Source organism: Vulpes lagopus, chromosome 8 (assembly GCF_018345385.1).
Source record: "Vulpes lagopus strain Blue_001 chromosome 8, ASM1834538v1, whole genome shotgun sequence".
Taxonomy (NCBI): domain Eukaryota; kingdom Metazoa; phylum Chordata; class Mammalia; order Carnivora; family Canidae; genus Vulpes; species Vulpes lagopus.
Window position 1 is genome coordinate 41615505 of NC_054831.1, and position 12152 is coordinate 41627656.

Genomic DNA, 12152 nt, shown 5'->3' on the forward strand with positions numbered 1-12152 from the left:
AGTCAGGAAACTGGATCAGAGGGGTTATCTCATCTGCAGGGGAGATGCTACCGCCTGCACTTGGGCCTCTTCCATCCAACTAATTAGTACACTTGCGGATTGATGAACCGACAGCCTCCTCTCCCCCCTAAAGCGCACGCTGGCAAGCCACTCCAAATTCAAAATACTGTCCTGACAAGCGAAGCAAGTGATTCGACAAGGTGACTGTCTGCTGTGCCAGGTGCAGGCGGGTGGCATATTCTAGGGGCGACCCACAGGGTGGCGGGGGGAGCGCGCAGTGCGGCCTCGCTGAGGTCGCGGGCGCGGCACAGGTGAAGCCGGGGAAGAGCATTAGCGTCGGGGGAGGAGAGGCCCTTTAAAGCCAGGCGAGGAATCTCATTGGTCCAGGGCCTAATTATTTTCACAGGCAGTGAGATCACGCTCGGCAGGAACGGCCGTGCGGAGACGGGAGCTCTCGCCCGATACCGCCCCACTACAGAAGCCAAAGCAAGACGCGTGTGGCATCGACGCGCGCGCACCCAGGAGCCAGCCTGGGCGTCCCCGCCGGCCCCGAGCTCCCGCTTGCAAAAGCTGTCGCATGTGCCTGCGGGCAGGACACCGTCTCCCCGCGCCTCCGTGGCTCCTCCGCAGCACCGGGCGCCTCGCAACAGCCGCTCGGCGCGGTCGTCCTGGCGACAGGGTGTGCTGTGTGTGACAAAAGAACTTCTGGGTGGCGCGGGGCACAGGAAACACGCGGAGCAAACGCGCGGCCGGCTCCTCCGCCTCCCTTCCCCCGCACGTGCGGACAGGGAGATGGGTTTTCCCTGCGAGCCCGGCTGGGTGAAGGGAGCCCGACAGAGGCCTTTTATTAATGGAGTTGACTTTGACAGATCATTCCCACGAGAGGCCCAGATAAGCAAGCCTGCCTCAAACAAGGCTCTTTGATTCTAGGACCCAGGAAATGACTCCCTGAGATACACTCGTTATGCACCCAGGGTCACCAGAAACAGATTTACCTTGAAGCTGAGGAAAAGGAAGCTCCAAGCCTCTCACCCACGCAGGAGCCCCAGCAACACACTCACGGCCATCTGCCTTTGTAAACTTGGCGGTGGTAAGATACTCTGACCTTGATTGCTTTGATTGCTTAAGATCGCTGCCTCTTTCTACTCTGACTTCCCTTTGGCCACATTTCCCCTCCTTTTAGGTGACTTTGGAATGGCCGTGGGCATATTTGGGTTCTGGCTAAGAGGAAACGGAGTCAGAGATACCTTTACTTTGGGTTAAGAGGTATTTACAAATGTATAAACTATATTTATACTTTAGTCACTGCTGGCTGTTCTCAAGCAGGGAAGGTTTCCAGCAGTATTCCTCTGGCCCACTGGGCCCACCCACCCCCTGTGGAGATGGGAAGGCTCAGATCCAGAGGTCATATCTCAATATGACTGTGTCCTGTGGTGTCTGGCACGAGAGGTAGTGTGGGCCTGGGCAGGGAAATCAAGATGTGGAATAGACAGAGCCAGAACAGACTAATCAGAAGCTGGCCTGGGGGAAATTTTTCCAACCATCAAACCTGTGCAACTGTAGGCACACTTAAAATTGATAACTGGTCACAATGAACCTCAGACCTCCTAAGAAACATGCCCCCCCCCCCCACTACAGGACCAAAAAAAAAAAAAATGTTAGAGATGTGGTAAGCAAATACTAAGTATTTTTCTGAATTTGGGGATACTTTAATACCTAATTTTGTATATATAATGTTACACCCTCTTTAAAAGGGCTTCTCGGATTGTATAAGCTTCAGGCCCTACAGTAAAACCTAGGTCCATCCCTTAAAAGCATGGACTTTTATCTCTTTCAAGAGGGTAGAGTGGTGGGATGCCTCCGTGGCTCAGCAGTTGAGCATCTGCCTTCGGCTCAGGGCATGATCCCGGGGTCTTGGGATCAAGTCCCACATCAGGCTCCCTACATGGAGCCTGCTTCTCCCTCTGCCTCTCTCTGTCTCATGAATAAATAAATAAAATCTTAAAAAAAAAAAAAAAAAAAGAGGGTAGAGTTGAGGGGAAGGTGAGAATAGAGAAAACTGAACTCCCTAAGTAAATTTCCTGAAATATTTCTATGTCAGTCAGGGAACCTACAAAACTGGAAATTCCTTGTGTATCTGTTCTTTCTGAAAAGATTTAAATGAAATAAGAATATAAGGCTCCACCCTATCCTGGTGGATTTTCTCACCAGGCTGAGCCCATACCGCAGTGTTTGGGGGGAAAGTACTTTTTTATAATGTGAAATAAAACACACCTAGCTTTAAAAAAAAATTTTTTTTTAAGTCAGTTTCTGCTAGTCCTTTATCTGTGCTTCATCTATCCCCTCCCTCCAGCAGACACTCAACATTCCCCGCTTCCCATTGTCGCGTCTACACCCAAATCAAGCAAACTCGGCCGGATAATTAGTTTTTGAAAGCACAGAGTAACACTCCAGGAGTCGGAGAAAGTGAAAGAATTTTCTAAATGCAAACGCCCGAACAAGGACACATTCAGGTCGGCAGAGCCCTCGCAGGTCTGCTTCTCGCCACCGGAAGACTTCGAGAAACCACACTGCGGAGGCTGCTTTCCTTTCGCTGCGAAGGCCCGAAGCGGCCCGGCCCCCGCCCCCGCCCCGCCCCGCCCCGCCCCCGCCCCCCGAAGCGTGAATTTCACAAGGCCGGGCCGCTGCAGCTCGCCGGCTAATTTCGGAGCTCTGGCCTCCGGGTCGCAAATGCTCGGGCCCCGCGCCAGGTCGGCGGCCCCTCCCTCGGGATGCTCGGCCCCGCCGCCCCTCCGGGCTCGGGAAGGGGGTGGCCCCGAGCAAGTCGGGGTGGGAGCTGGTGGGAGCGGAGCAGCCCCCGGGTCGGTCTGTGGGCTCCCCCTCTCCTTGGAAAGCGCTTAGCGAGCTCGAGACGCCCCACCCCCCGTGTGTACCTTCTCTTGCAGGGCTGCTTGTTTTACAAAAACAGAGCTCGGGTCTTTAAAACCTGCATTTTCGCCCTGGGAGTAAGCATTAGTTAATGATTGCCAGCCGGTTTCTGTGTCTCGGCACCATGTGACCGGGGCACGTGACTTGGAGCCGGCTGTGGTTGTTCCTTGTATTTGAATAAAAAAGATCAAGCTTATTATTGCACTAAAAGCCTGCGGATCTCGTCAGTGCAACGTGATTCCCGGGCGGGTTACACAACGCGCTGCAGCCCCGAGCTCCGGCTTCCAGCGCCCAGCCTGCCTCCGCCCGGCGCAAGGAGCTGTTTTCTGAGAGACTTAAAACAAATAGGGTTTTATGTTTTCCAAAGTGAGAGTCCATTTTCCCCTTGGAAAACGTCTGATGATCTTGAAAAAGGAAGAGACCCAATTTCTCCGAGCTTTCTTCTTAGGTTAAGGTTAGGAGCCCTATTGCACGCACACAAATAAAGGAAAAAACCAGGAGATCCAATCCCTTTTGCAACAGAAGATTCGGGATTGTTTTGACCTTTGATTATTTCCCTCTCTGGAGTCTTCAAAATAGGCTCTTTTCTACTTAGAAAAAAATGTAAACTGAAAACGATATTTTTAAATTTAAATTTTTAATGGCGTGTTCATTTTGTGTTTTTTGTTTCCCATAAGGTTTCTAGAACATTGGCAGTTAAATTTTGATTCAGCACATCCCCAAAGGAGACAGAAGGATTAGTCTGTTTATAGGTGGGAGGAGTTGGCTGTCTCTTTGCAGGTTAGTGTCTGTGGACACCGGTTGCCTCAAAAGGGGCCCCCTCCAATACCCAGAAAGTGACATCCTTACTAGGCACGTTGTAAAACTCTCCCACTCCCCTCCCCCAAGGCCGTAGAAGGCCTGCAATATTTTGCTTTGCCCTGTCTCTAAGGGTAGTCTTCAGTGATGGCTCAGTTACAGGAGAAGGACCACGGAGGAGATAACATTGGTTATCTCTAGTCCAAGGTCTTCTCTGAATGGAACTGCAAAGCATTTCTCCATAGCAGTCACTTCTCCAGCAGTGTCTGTCCTCTAGAACAGGAGGCGGGTCCGTTTACCAGCCCAGGCCAGATTTCAGCTGTGGATTCATTCATTCTGCAAATACTGACTGAGTGCCTCCCCTGCCTGGCATTCTTCCAGGTGCTGAGGAAGCAGCTGTGAACAAGGGAGCCGGATCCATGCCGAGGTGGGGCCTCACTCCAGTGACAGGGTTACCTTCAAAAGCCCAAGCCCAGGAGGCCTGGCCTGAGCTGGCCAGGAGGCAGGGCTGGGAGGGGGGGCGGCGGGCAGGGGGGGCACAGCATGTGAAAGTCCCTTCTGCATTACAGCCATTGCTCAAATGATGGGGCCACTAAAGGTTAATTAATTTGCCAGCTGATGATTTGGAAACATAAGTCAATTTTTGCTGGCAGATACAGGTGTGATCTTGTTTCTTAGACACCTTCCAGCCAGCCTTGAGGAGTCCTTGCTCTCCGTTTCTGATCCTACATGGACAAGAGTCTTTGTGTATTGTGTAGATGTCTCACTGCTGCCAGCAGCATGGCCAAAAATACAGCAGAGCTGCTTGGGAGTGATCCCTCCTTGAGCTGCAACCAACTCACTGCCAGAGTTCCAGCTGAAGCATCAGTGCCTTCCTTCTGCTTCCCTGTTTCTCCGCAGTCCCCCATCCAAGGACACCCCAGCAACTCTGGCAGGAGCTACCCAAAAGGCCAGCCTGTCCACAGTGCCAGAGGGGTGAGGTCCTTGCCCTCCCAAGGACAGGGTGCCAATCCTGCTTCTATTCCTCAATGGCAGCTCAATGGTAGTATGGGGCCTTGCCTCTTTTGACAAGCCCTGATGTGGATGAGAGAGTGAAAGTGTGTTCTGAAAATGGCAGAGCTTTTGACATGCTGAATAAGAAATGACCAGGTCACAGGAAGGGCAAGACAGAGGGAAAGAATGGAGCTCCCGAGTTCTTGATGAAATCACGATTGGACTTCGATGAACTGATTGTTCAGTGGACACTCTACTCTATGGAACCAATACCACACCAAAGGAAAGGGAATACAGCAAATTTAAATAAAAGTTAGAAATGCAGGCACAATGGTCTGGTGGCTGAGGATGGTCCTTTATACCAAGGCCTCAGAAAAGGTCCTTTTTTTTTTTTTTTTTCTTTTTAAGATTTTATTTATCTGACATAGAGAGAGAGCAGAAGCAGGGGAAGAGGCAAAGGGAGAGGGAGAAACAGGTTCCCCACCGAGCAGGGAGACCAATGAGGGGCTCAATCCAGGATCCTGGGAACATGACCTGAGCCAAAGGCAGATGCTTAACCAACTGAGCCACACTGGCGTCCCGGAGAAGGTCCTTGATATCATGTATGATAAGCAGGATGGATATCGGACCCCAGACATAGCCTCCAACCACCCCCACCCTGACCTGTGCAGTGGAAGGAGAGGCAGCTCAAGCTGGAGAAAGGAGGCAGACAGGCACAGGTTCTGGCCTTGGAACTCAAGGTATTTTGAACCGAATGTCTTCTCCTAGCCAATCTCAATAATAATTCCCATAGTCCCTTGGTTTCCCAAGAGAAACAGTTAACTGCTATCTTCCTTCTGCAGGTGGGGAACCTAAGATAGAAGCATGGTAACAGCCCCAGTGGTAGAAAATCAAAGATAAAATTTATGTCTTCTCCAGGTTCACCTCTTGTAAAGATGAGCACCAGCAAGAGAATCAGAATGGTACAGCCTCTACAGAAAACAATATGACAGTTCTTCAAAAAGTTAAACATGGAATTGCCATATGATCCAACAGTTCCACTTCTGGGCATATGTCCACAAGAATGGAGAGCAGGGACTCAAACAGATGCTTGTACACCTATGTTCATAGAGGCATTATTCATACTGGCCAAAAGGTGGAAACAGCCCAAGTGTCCATGGATGAAGGGATAAACAAATGTGCTGTCCACATACAAGTGAATATTATTCAGCTTTCAAAAGGGAGGAAATTGGGATCCCTGGGTGGCGCAGCGGTTTAGCGCCTGCCTTTGGCCCAGGTGCGGTCCTGGAGACCCGGGATCGAATCCACGTCGGGCTCCCTGCATGGAGCCTGCTTCTCCCTCTGCCTGTGTCTCTGCCTCTCTCTCTGTCTCTCTCTCTCTGTGACTATCATAAATTTAAAAAAAAAAAAAAAAAAAAAAAGATTTAGGGATCCAGGGGTGGCGCAGCGGTTTTAGCGCCTGCCTTTGGCCCAGGGCGCGATCCTGAGACAGGAAATTCTGATGAGTACTACAACATGGGTGACCTTGAGGACATGATGCTAAGTGAAATAAACCCATCACAATAAGACAAATACTGTATAATTCCATTTACATGAGGTACCTAAAGGAGTTGAATTCATAGAAACAGAAAATAGAATGGTGGTTGTCAGGGCATGGGTTGAGGGGAGAATGGTGAGTTAGTATTTGAGCAGGACAGAGCTTCAGTTTGGGAAGATGAAATGGTGATTCACAACACGGAAACGTACTTAGTGCCGTGGAAGTGTATGCTTTAAAGTGTTCTAATGATGCAGAGTATATTTTACCCAAATAAGAAGCTTCAAAGGGTGTCTGAGTATCACTTGCACATTTTTAGAGCTTCAGGTAATCTCAAAAAAATTTTGCCCTGTTTATCGTACTCTGTGTATCTGCAGGATCCCTAGGAGTTACCCATCGATCCTATCCCTTCTGAGGTCCAAGGAGATGAAATTATGTTGATTGTTGTACCATCTCTCTTGTCCTTTCACCTGGGTTCTGTGATGCTGACAGCTCAGAGAGGTGAGGCCTTACCTTCATCAGACCATCGTCACCCTCACCCAGCCCATTGATCTGATTTGCTAGAAAGAGAATCGGTGGCATAGAAGGACAAAGATTAAGGAAGGATTCAACTCTGCCTCCCAACCAGTTTTCACTGCCTCCAGTAGAAAATGTTCAAGATTTGGGATAAACTTTGTTGCCTGCACTAGTGAGTTTTTTTCTCACCTATTAATAGATTTTGCAGGTCATAGGAAATATTTGATGGAGTGTTAGCAAAACAGTTGGGCTTCAAGGGATATGAAAGAAGAAGATCCCAGGAATCATGAGAGGAAAGATTATAGACATTGAGTTTTAAATGTCCTCTGCCCTGGCTTTCTGACTTAACATACAATAATATAGTGCATGTTACCGGAAACTATAAAGACTATTCTAATCTTAAAACAAGAAAACAAAACAAAAGAATAGAATATTCTTTTTTTATTTTTTTAAAAATTAATTACTTTATTTTTTTTTTATTCATGAGAGACACACACAGAGAGAGAGAGGTAGAGACACAGGCAGAGGGAGAAGCAGCCTCCATGCAGGGAGCCCTGAGTGGGACTCGATAGTGGGTCTCCAGGATCATGCCCCGGGCCAGAGGCAGGCACTAAACCGCTGAACCACCCAGCCATCCCGAATATTCTACTCTTATATAAAACTTGGGGCACCTGAGTGGCTCAATCCATTAACCACCTGCCTTTGGCTCAGGTCATTATCTCAGGGTCCTGGGACCCAGCTCCCTGCTTGGTGGGGAGCCTGCTTGTCCCTCTCCCACTCCCCCTGCTTATGCTCTCTCTCGCTCTGTCAAATAAGTAAACAAAATCTTTAAAAAAAAAATAAAGCTTGTACCTCAGAATTCTAAGTTAGCAACAATTGAATTTTTAGAAAAGAAGAATAATCCTCATTTGGGAAAGCCCCAGGCCTCCTTGGAAAAAGTAAAGTTGGTCGTTAGGATGGCCTCAAATTGTTCTCTATATTAATCGCTGACAGTAACCATGAGTAATCCATAAACACGAAAACAGGTCCGATCTGGGGGATGTCTGTGGCAGCTTTCCAGCAGACCTGATCTCTGCATCCTCCTTCATCAAGTCAGACCTATACTGAGCCTGTGATGAAGAACCTCAAGTAGGCAGAAAACTCTTTAGGAAAAATGTATGGATGAGAGCCATAAATAGAGATATTGCCTAACCTCTCACTGACCTGGTCCCTCGGTGATCATGCTACATGGAAGAGTGTTTCTTAGCTCCACGCTTGGCACTTAACAAATGTTTTCTTTATTGGGTGGCATTATTATTGTTACTGTTGTTATTCTGGATGTCCCACACATAGAGCAATCACGTTTTTCAAGTCCCAAATTAAGAACTTCTAGTATAAGATTTGTACAGTATACTTAGGTAGACAGCAAGATAGATTATTTCAAACCAAGGCTATCTAGAAAAGTCCAGGCTCTGTGTAGCCAGTCTCATGGGCTCTCCATTGACAGACCACTCCAGTTAAACTATGAAATCTGCCCAAGTTCCCATATTTTTGGGGATCTACAAAGGTGGTAGTTCAACCAAATGCAAATCCTTGTTGCATTCAATTCCATTCACAAACAGGGATCCCTGGGTGGTGCAGCGGTTCGGCGCCTGCCTTTGGCCCAGGGCGCGGTCCTGGAGACCCGGGATCGAATCCCACGTCGGGCTCCCGGTGCATGGAGCCTGCTTCTCCCTCTGCCTGTGTCTCTGCCTCTCTCTCTCTCTCTCTGTAACTATCATAAATAAATAATAATAAAAAAATTTAAAAAAAAAAATTCCATTCACAAACACCCTTTGAGCACCTAAATGTAAAATATTGAGTTGAGTGCCATGAGGAATAAAAAAACAAAAAAGAGATGGCCCAGACCTTCCAGAAGCTCAGGGACAGGAGGGTATGGGAAGGGCTGCCCTTGTGCTGAGCATCAGAGATTCAGGGGAGCTCAGATTCACTATTTTTAAAAATATTTTTAGTTGAAGTATAATTGACATACAAGTTTCAGATGTACAATATATGATTCAACAATGATATACATTATGAAATGCTCACTGTGGTAGGTATAGTTACCATCTATCTCCATTAAAAAGTTATTACAATATTATTGACTATATTCTCTATGCTGTCCTTCCCGCACCTGTGACTTATTTATTTCATAATTGGAATTTTGTTACCTCTTAAGCCCCTTCACCTATTTGGCCTCTTCAGTTACCCCCTACCCCTCCCCTCTGGCAACCGCCAGTTTACTGTCCACATTTATGAATCTGTTATTTTTGTTGTTGTTGTTTGTGTGTTGGTTCATTTGTTTTGTTTCCTAGATTCTAAATATAAGTGAAATCACAAAATATTTGTCTTTCTCTCTCTGACTTACTTCACTTAGCATAATGCCCTCTAGTTCCATCCATGTTGTCCTGAATGGCAATTTTTTGAGAGATGAATGAATAAAGAAGATGTGCTACATCTACACAATGGAATGCTACTTGAAATCTTGTAATTCAGATTCACTCTTAGTCACTGATAATACCTGACCAGTGCCTCTAAGGCTTTTGATGGCATTTTAAGGTATTTTCATTTGATTAGATCCCCAGGAGGTACAGAATAATTTCCATGCAAAACTACAGGACAAAAATTACAGAGGGAGAACCTGGCAGAGCCCTCCAACATGACCAAGAGAATGCCCATGATCCAAGCTCAGATTCTCATGCTACCCAGAAGTCTCTATTTTCCTTGCACTTACAGATATTTCAGGAGCCTTCTACATGGTCAAAATGATCAAAAGGCTCCTATAGGAGCCTTCCTGTCCTTGAACAACAAATTAGTGCTAATGTGTTAGCAGAGATTAATAGACCCCTACTTCCAAAAGCCCCCTCTCTTAGACTTTTTTAATTTAATTTAATTTAATTTAATTTAATTTAATTTAATTTAATTTAAAGATTGTATTTATTTATTCATGAAAGATACACAGAGAGGGCAGAGACACAGGCAGAGGGAGAAGCAGGCTCCGTGCAGGGAGCCCGACGTGGGACTCGATCCCAGGACTCCGGGATCACAGTCTGGGCCAAAGGCAGTGCTAAACTGCTGAGCCACTCGGGCTGCCCTCTCTTAGACTTTGGATTTGGCGATGGGCTGATAGAGGCCATCTCCTTTGCTTTCATGCAGAGCTGCCTCTGAGGGGAGAATTCTCTTCCTCATAGCTGTGTCCTATGTAGCCACTAGCCCAGGAGCATTCCTATACCCCTTTGAAAAACAAGGTCTTTGGGGCCCAAAGGCAGATGTGGGGGAACCTGCAGGTGGAACACCCCACAAAGCTGGTCCAGCTCAACTCATGATCCCAAGTTGTGAAAAGTAACATAACTTCTTCAACATAGGCGACTAGAGCCTTCTTGGGTTTTCTTCTTTACTGCAATCCTGGCCAAGTTTAAAACCAAAGATATTAGTACCTATTTGGGGGTCCATTTGATAGGACCAGAGCTGACAGAGGTAGGCACAGCATCAAAAAATGGAGAGTTTGAAGAATCTGGAACAACCTGGCAGAGTAGCAATGCTATGGGACAGGGCTGCTGGTCTCAGACATGAATTTGGGGCATTTCTGGCTCAGCTCATCCCAGGCCTTCTATATTCACTAATTAATCTTCTGACTTGAATTTCCCAAATAGGCTCTATCAGAAAGAAAGATTCATTCATTTATTCAGCAACTATATTGATCCCCTACTATTAGCCAAAATGAATTAATAGAAATTTAGTGAGAAGGTAGAAAAAGCAATAGCAAGAGGCCTCCATGTGGTGCGTGCTATAAAGGGGAAGTCCGGAGTGTTATGGCAGCATCGAGGGGCATCTCAGAGGGTTGGGTCACTGGAAAATGATTGGATACTGAAGGAAAAGTATAATTCTAGAGACAAAGTGAAGGAGGGCATCCCAGGATGAGAGATCTACATGAATTAAATTGATGTGTGGAGGCATGAAATTAAGATATTGAACTCCCTGTGTCTGTGAGTTTGGGCTGCCCGAGTTGGTTATCTTGGGCCCACATCACCCATCCTAGTCTTGTTTCTAAGTCTCCAAAGTGCAGCCTAGAGAAGGTAGAAAATCAATCCGTGGAATTCTGAAACGTGGCCGCAACTGACCTTTTACCCCACTTGGAGTAAAATGGTGCAGGCCATCTAAGTATAGCTGCAAGGTAGGGAGGTGCTAGATCTAGAAAGGAAGGTTTGGGGACTAATTCCATTTTTTAAATTTAATGTATTTATTTTAAAGATTTTATTTATTTATTCATGAGAGACAGAGAGAGAGAGAGAGGCAGAGACACAGGCAGAGGGAGAGCCTCCACCCTCCTACAGGGAGCCTGATGTAAGGACTCAATCCCAGGACCCCAGGATCACGGCCTGAGCCAAAGGCAGACACTGAGTCACCCAAGTGCCCCTCTTTATTTATTTATTTTTTTTAAAGTAAACTCTCTGCCCAACATGGGGCTTGAACTCATGACCCTGAAGATCAAGAGTCAAATGCTCTACTAACTCAGCCAGCCACGCAGGATGGGGACTTATTTCAGAGGGCCTCGTAGGTGATACCGACAGGTTGCTACATGTCTCATGAGCATAGAATTGTCCGTATGTTATCAACTTGTTCTATACTCAACTTGAGGCACCAGGGCCATATTTAAGCTGGAATAGACATTGTTGAAAGTGGTGATTTGCCAACCATTCTTATCTTTAGGATAAGTGGAGGATGGTGAATGGGAGGGCGCAGGATGGGGTGGACATACCAGTACTAAACCCCTTCAGAAATGTTGGATGGCTGTACTTTCCCTCATCAGCTTTTAGCTCCATTCATGGAAGATGTCTTCTTGCTCTTTTTACTCTTCAACTTTACTGTTGGCTCCCTTATGTACCTGAGGCTGGAATCCCAGATGGGGAGGTGATACATCCTAGGCCACGTTCAAGCGAGTTCAAGGGAACTCGCTTCTCAAGTCTCAATTCCAAGATAAATATGTCGTTCCTGCCATACACTTAGCTTCCAAAAACACAGCCATGAGTAAATGCTTCATGCAATGCAATGCCAGAGGTATAATTAAACTTCAAAAGGGTATTAATTGCATCACCTTCAAGAAAAGTGTAGAAAAAGAAAGGCATTACTGAAAGGCAACCTCCAACATCCCACCACCTAAATTCATCTTTGGGAGAAAGAAAATAAACTGAAGTAATTTCTTGGGGCACCCAATTTTCTCAAGCAGGCCTCCCATTCAAGTTGTATTAGGAAAGGGAGTGCGTGTGCTCATGTCTAGCCGTCTTTAAATCCAACCTTTATGAAAAGACACCTTCCCAGATTCTAGTTACCATCATGCCTCCTGAGCAAAAGAGGGAATGAATGT

At 46.7% G+C, this 12152-nt stretch overlaps 1 long non-coding RNA gene across 2 annotated transcripts; it reads left to right on the top strand.

The window, feature by feature from the left end:
- Nucleotides 1-230: 230 nt before the first annotated feature.
- On the top strand, nt 231-5956 carry LOC121497950. 2 transcript variants are annotated; one of them, XR_005989576.1, is made up of 5 exons: nt 231-1090; nt 2354-2750; nt 3606-3708; nt 4108-4153; nt 5638-5956. It is a non-coding gene; the product is annotated as an uncharacterized LOC121497950 (long non-coding RNA). The 2 variants fall into 2 exon arrangements; XR_005989575.1 differs by lacking the exon at nt 5638-5956 and adding an exon at nt 4405-5047.
- Nucleotides 5957-12152: the final 6196 nt, after the last annotated feature.